The sequence below is a fragment of the Triticum aestivum genome, chromosome 2D (assembly GCF_018294505.1).
Source record: "Triticum aestivum cultivar Chinese Spring chromosome 2D, IWGSC CS RefSeq v2.1, whole genome shotgun sequence".
NCBI classification, from domain to species: Eukaryota; Viridiplantae; Streptophyta; class Magnoliopsida; order Poales; family Poaceae; genus Triticum; species Triticum aestivum.
In genome coordinates this window covers 10,362,220-10,369,894 of record NC_057799.1, presented here as the reverse complement: position 1 = coordinate 10,369,894, position 7,675 = coordinate 10,362,220, and the positions used below count along the sequence as shown (strand labels likewise).

General features: G+C 41.8%; 1 pseudogene; it reads left to right on the top strand.

Annotated features, from left to right (window-relative positions):
* The window catches only part of LOC123048224 (probable amidase At4g34880), an 8,842-nt pseudogene extending 1,524 nt beyond the window's left edge, over positions 1-7,318 (top strand).
* Positions 7,319-7,675: the final 357 nt, after the last annotated feature.

Genomic DNA, 7,675 nt, shown 5'->3' with positions numbered 1-7,675 from the left:
TTTCAACGTTCCAAAATAGCATATGCCTGGCTAGATGCCATTTGACTTCAGCATATCGGATACCAAAGGCTGGTCATAATGGAAGTATCATAAGCGGTATCATGCATGCCAACTCGATTTTATTGATGATGTGGCACACAACTAAATGTGAAAAGAGCGGATGTGATATCATATCATGATACTGTATCATATTAAATGTTGTACTACGTTGTGTCATACATGACAATTAATAAGGCAATATAATTAAAATAGTAACTTATGATATTATGCACTACATATCATACACTAGTATCATATCATATGATACTAGTATATGATACTTCCCGTTACGGGTAACCTAGTATGGGGTAATACATAACATATGTGATGCATAGTGGCATATATCTCTTACAGAAACATAGTTGTTTCAATATTCTTGTCCATAGAGTATCGAAATGCATCAATTGAGAGACGTGGTGGTCAAACATCCTTTTTTTTAACATAGGCTAGTAAGAGACCATTGAGATTAAACATTACCACTTGCCATGCCATGATTGAAATAGAGAATATGCCCTATGGGATACCGTTTGACTTCAGGATATATTTATGGGGTGCAATATCGGATGCTTAGTGGTATCTTTCAGGAAAACGTACTTGACACTAAATTTTTCCACTTGCCATGCCAAGGTTCAAAAATAGCATATGGCCGGTTACATACCACTAGTAGAATGCCCGTGCGTTGCAACGGGCTTTTAAAGCGCTCTTCATTTGTTCCCTTTTTCTTCCCTTAACTAAAATGTTTCTGACAGTGATATGTGAACTCATAAATTTACAACCAAACTAACATATCAAGAGGTAAAAACATATTTATCAAAGAGCATATGTACACAGATTCGACATTAAGGTTCTGATGTCTGGTAGATTGAGAACAAAAAAAATGGTGACTTACCAACAAATCTCATTTATATTTCAGAACATGGTTGTCCTACAATTGTGTGCCTACAAGATCTTTCTCCCCCTTCCTCCCTCCCTCCCTCGATCTATCGCCCCTCTCTCCTCTCTCTCTCACTCACTCTCTCTTGATCTCTCTTAGTCTCAAATGTGTTGCCTTCTGAAGAGGGCTCTAGCGGTCTAGTAGCCGTCTCGTGAGCTGATCGTCATTCTTGTTGTTGGGGGCGACGGCGGATGAATGAGACATGGGTATGTGAGGCATCACAAAAATGCGATTTCAAAATTTTATTTGGAAAACTTTTCTAGCTCAAACTGCTTATTCAAGTTTGAAAATCAAATCACATGTATAGAAAACATTTTTTTTCACAAACAGTATGGGTGCAAGGAGAGATGTATTAGGGCATATGTTGTAGAGGAATACCAACTTTTTATACATGGGAGGAACCAATAAAGAAATAAAAATTTGAGAAAATGTTGGCACAACTGTATTCTCACATGTGGACCTACAATAAATGTTAGTAAATATATACTCCCTCCGTCATCCCAAAATAAGTGTCTCAACTTTATAGTTGTAGACGGGTATTTTAACTGCTTCATTTCTTGAGACACTTATTTTGGGACGGAGGGAGTACTACAGAAGTCACAACGACATTCTTAAAAGTGTTATTACCCATCCAAAGAAAGATATTTATGTTGCATAAACATCAAAAACCAAAATTCAGCCCAATAAAGTGTATTGATCTTAGTTATTAGCATTACTCACTTGATAGGAGCCGTAATAATCTGCTCATATGTTGCTCCCTTAAGTCTAAGGGTGAGATCAACAACAGAAAAAATCGACAGTGGGAACATGGAAGGCCATTCCACTCAATTTTCTAACGAGTTATGGAAGCACCTTACCAACATCATGCAAGAAATGAAGCAGTTAAAATACCCGTCTACAACCATAAATGACGTAGTTTACGTACCACGAGAAAGTATGTTCAGTCCTAGCTTGTCTTACGAGTAATATACTCCCTCCGGTCCTTTTTAGTCTACATATAAGTTTTGTCTGAAGTCAAAGTATCTCTATTTTGACCAAACTTATAGAAAAAGGTATCAACATTCACAATGCCAAATCAATATTATTAGATTCATTATGAAATGTAGCTTCATAAGGGCTTCATAATACATATATTTCATATTGTAGATGTTCATATTTTTCAATATAAATTTGGTCAAACATTGCAAAATTTAACTTGACACAAATCTAATACGCGGAGTAAAAATGCCGGAGGGAGTATGTAAAACAGTTTTTTTCAAGGCTGACAATACTATGTTGTGTGCATAAGACTGAAGATATACTATGAACATGTCACCTTCTAACATGCCTGCAACTCCTGAATTTACTTCTCGGAAGATGATTCAACAATCTTCAAGTGTACAGTAGAAGCCCATCTTTTCCTTTCCCCACACCCGTGCAAGAATGCTGCAAGTTCCACGTCCACCTCCCTATCCAGCAAGACTTGACCGACTGCCTCTCCCCTCCGGCTTCCTGCACCTCAAGACCACATAATTTTTTTTTCAGAAACCACATAAATCGGACCACAAAGCACTGAACAAAATTAGAACATACTTGAAGTCGCATACACCATGTTTTCCATCGATGGCGCCTACATCCCATGGCACATCAATCATAGGCTAAAACACTCAGAACTTCCAATGATGACATGATAAATATCAAGCATGTGATAACAGTGCAGTCTGATGTACAAGAACTCTGATGAAAGCATCGCTAAATCTAGCATTTCTTGGTTATGTAGTTTCATGCATGAACAATTGAACATTCATACACGCTCAAATAAAGAGAGCATGCTATATATTCAAATTTCGAGCTTGGCACAGAAACTGAACATAGTCTAAAAATTCAAGCATTGGTGTTTTTGATGATCTTGCTAGTACAACTTTTATAGTTAGGACAGTCACCTTGCTATTTCCATTGAGAATGGATTTTCAGTACCCGGGTGTCTAGACACCCCTTTATCAAAACCATACGTTCAGAATTCACCGTATAGAGATATGTGCAATGTACTGTACCACAATTTTGATTAGCAGGCGCAACAGTTGTTTAGCATGGGAGGATGCGTCTATTTGAAATGATTCCAGGCCTAGTCTGGCATTGTGCCTCGTAGGCTGATTCCACCTAGCGATGCAAGCAGGGAGCTGTCGAGTTGACATGTCGGCCCGAGTACATCAACAATAACCCTCACAGTGTTCATCTAACACAGATTCCATTTCTCTGACAGCTGAGAGAAACAATACAACAGTACTTTTTTTAATGTAATACACTTGAGTGAGAGGACGTTGCTGCGTGAGACTTTGAGAGTGACAGAGAAAAAAGAAGAGAGTAATCGCTTAAAAGTGAACTTTACTTTCTGAAGATGTGACAGAAAAAATGGAGAGAGAGAGAGAGAGAGCGCATATGACAGAGAACTTCACTTTTTTCCTAAAGAAGTCACATAGAAAAATGGAGAGAGGAAGAAAACACTTGTGAGAGAGAAACCAGCTCCGGTCGCCCAATAAATCTGAAACGGCAGAGCAAGCTGAACAACACGTGGCGAAAAGGAATCCATTGCTATGATGTTAGTCGCATGCACGCTCTATTGTGTTGTCACTTCAACCATCTCTGCATGCTGCATGTCTAGTCCTGCCTACCCTATCTCTGCATGCTGCATGCTTCTGACGTCCCTGTTTGACCGCATAACAACAGCTCACTTTTTACTCTGAACCTGCAAATCTCCTGCGCATAAACAGTAACTCGCATGAATCTTAAAACCGTTGTACGGACAGGATAAGCGGGTGCCTGGGCTCCCGGGACCTGTCGCACCTTTCCGATTTCCATTTGAAAGAAAAAAGAATACCAACAATTGGGATGGGTATGGCGATGCGACCCCTCACCTGCGTTCTGCAAACCCTTGTTAGTTGCTAGCATCCATAGCTCCAGCTCACCCCTTCTACCGGCGGCGTGCGAGAGAGCGCACCGGCCGGCCGCTGCTGACTGGTGGGAGCAGGTGAGGAGTGCAGCGACACACACACACATCAAGCAAGTAGCCAAGCACACATAATTATAGAACTAAAACTACGGTTTTCATAGTTGAGAAACAGGGTAGACGTTGTTGGAGCTGATCCCCAGCTCCTTCTTCCTCTCAGGTTCTCACAAGTTCGCACAGGAACAATGGAACACAGAAGGTTTTTGGCGTCGTGCTGCTTCACACGGCCACGACCTTTTCTCTCTGTATTTCTCCTTCTCAAAGCAAACATATGTACAACTCTTAAATAAAACACACACGCACGCACACAGCCGGGGCAAAGCCTCCCTGATTTTTGTGGCACTAACCCACGCACTAACGCACCACTAACCAACTATCCCGTGCGGCTAATCTTCTTCCTGGACCTGGCATGCAATACTAACAAACTCACCCGACTACTCCTCAGGGCCTTGGCTTCAGCTTGCCGTTTCACACGGCGGCGTGCCGATCCACACGACACCAGGAATCTCACCATCTACATCGCTTCACATGATCTGGCATCTCGCCTTGCACACTTGCTGCTCCAAGACTCCTACCCACGACTCACCTGATGAACTACATGCAGTACAAAAGCAAAAAAACACATGCAGATATGAAATCAAGATTAAACCTAACAGACGTAATGAGGTGCGGCAGGATGGATGGATTGTGTTGCCTTTTGAATGTAGTCGAGACATCACATCATGTTGAAGAAGCTGTCCTTGCTGCCGCTCACCAATGCCACCACTTCGCCTACCGCTTTGTCCATGGTGACAATCCGGCCACCACCAGCGACCAGCCTCACTATAGCGACCGGATCCTCTGTCGTCGCTAGGATTTCCGATACGCAGCTACATCCACGTGCTAGTCTTGGCCGCCTGAGGACGAGGACGAGATCGTCGGGAGAGAGGGTCACAATCTGGTTGAGACCAAAGGAAAGATTGTAGAGCGTTTTGTGATTTGAAATTTGTGGGCCTAGGTCCCTAGCTAGGCAAGGAAAGTTAAGATTTTTGGAAGGAAAGATTAGGATGGGGATGGGGAGGATCTTCGGTGGTGGGGGTATGGAACGAAATCAAGGACGTGGGGTGGGCCTGGAGATTTCGTTCGATCGTAGGTTAAGAAACGAAACCACAACGTACTCGTAGCAAGACGATCGAGGGGCCTCGCTCCCTCCTTCGAGCGAGTCGTGGACGATTTAGGAAGGTGATCAAAAATTATAACGCAATTGTTTAATCTGTAATTTGGTATTAAAATATTATGGATATAAAAACCAAATGGAAAACCAATTCGGTTTTTGATGGGAAGGTGATCTCACGTACGAAGGTAAGCAAATTAGCACCTACCAAAGAAAGAAGCGCGAGAATTATTACCTGACATAAACCAGGCGGAGTATTGAAGGGAATTACTTCGGTTTTAGTGGCAGGGTGAAAAAACCTATGTATAGGAGAGATGGTGAGAGGGAGGACGAAAAAACACCAGCGAAAATAAACCGTGGATACTATTCACCAACTCAGACATTAGGAGTAGAGATTTGACTTCAGCATATCAAATACCTAATATGGGGTAATACATACTATATATGTCGGATGCATAGTGGTATCTCTCAAAGAACCATATTTGTTTTGATACTCTTATCGATACAGTAGTATTTTCGAATGTAACAATTAACCTAGAAAAGGGGTGGTGATGCCCTCTTTTCCTACAAAAAGTTGGACATTTTTCCAACTTTATATTCAACTCCCCAATTGGCTAGTTGCTACTCCTTGCTAAGCATATAAATATTCCTAGTAGTCCAGGCAAGAGAGAACCCAGCTCTAAATAACATATCACTTTCGGTAGATGGTACTAAGAATCCAATATTTGTTAAAAATGCAATCAGTAATACCCTTAATGTTAATAAATAGAAACAAAATCCACGTCGGTGTTAACGAGAATCTGAACGTGGGGTTGTACATCCTCCTCCACAACCAAATGAGCAAGACTCATTCTGTTTTTTTTTTTTTGTTTTTTTTGTTTTTTGCAAATGCTGCTAAGCATCCTATATATCTCAATAAGTGGTTGCCATATATGTCTATTTTCATTAATTTTGTACAGTCACGTGTGGTCATACCTATGCATAGAAATTTTCTGCATATGCATATTTCCAGACATGTTCAAAGCCACCGGGTTTTGTTTAGAACCTAAGGAAATGCATATATGAACAAATTAAAAAAATCTTGAGATTTATGTAACTGCAGACCTATTTGCCGCACGGTGGCAGATGCAGTCCATGTGTTGGACGCCATTGTTGGCTACAATGCTCGGGATGCAGCAGCCACGAGGAAAACTTCCAAATACATTCCCCATGGCGGGTATATGCAGTTCTTAAACATGGACGGATTAAAGGGGAAGAGAATCGGTGTCCCCAACGGCTTCTTCAACTTCCCGAATGGGACTGTGCAGCACATGGTTTACCGGCAACATCTCAACACAATGAGGTGTATATTGGTGAAATTAATCCACATATCTGTTTCATAGCATGTTTTTTCTAATAATTCATTGCACGTATTCTTGAAGGAAACAAGGAGCTATTCTTATTGAGAACCTGGACATAGACAAGTTAGATATCACAATGGATAACCTTAACAATGGGCAACAGATTGCATTACCAGCAGAGTTCAAGTTAAGCCTCAACTCTTACCTATTAGACTTATCCTACTCCCCAGTTCGATCACTTGCAGAGATCATAGCTTTCAACAATGCACATCCGGTTGAGGTCGGCTCCAAATTTTAGTTTCCTGTTCATTGTGTATGCATTTCCTCTCGCTATGATCGATGTTATCTTTTCTTTAGTTTTATTCTCAGGCATTCACCTTTTTATATCTGAAGAGTTGAACAGATAAATATTGTGAAACTTAATTTTCTTACATGAATGTATGGCAGGAGAAGCTGAAAGAAATCGGGCAGATCATCTTCCTAGCAGCCGAGAACACGACTGGTATCGGTGCTCCAGAGAGAGCAGCGATCCGTCAGCTTAAGAAGTTGTCTACCAATGGGTTGGAGAAGTTGATGAAGGAGCACAAGCTAGATGCCATCGTGACGCCCAACGCTGATGCATCCTTGGTGCTCGCCATCGGTGGCATGCCGGGCATCTCCGTGCCAGCCGGGTATGGCAAGATGGGGGTGCCATTTGGTCTCTGCTTTCGTGGGTTGAGGGGGTTCGAGCCGAGGTTGATCGAGATGGCCTACGCATTCGAGCAACACACCAAGGTCAGGAAAGCTCCCATGTTCATGCCATAGAACAATTGACAAGGGGGTGATCACCGGAGCACAAACATCAGACCTTCTGCAGAAATATTTCTAAGTTATCCACCTTAGCTGCAAAGGACAAACATCATCATCTTCCCGGCAACTACATTTGTTCATAATGTAGCTTCATCATTGTGAAGATAATAAACTATGAATAAGTATTGTAATAATACTTGCATGCTGATGTATTCACATACGAAGTCCAAGGGATCTTCTAGAAGATGCGTACTCCATCTAACTATAGCTCGTATACTGTAAAGAAATTTACATAAGTGAATTCGGCATCCGTACTGACTTGGGAGACATTCCTGGCAGAGTGCCCGACTTTGTAGATTTAACCATTCTTTGGATCCAGCTCGGAAATGGCCAAGACTCTACCGGCCATTGTAGGACACAGGGTCGGAGGCCAT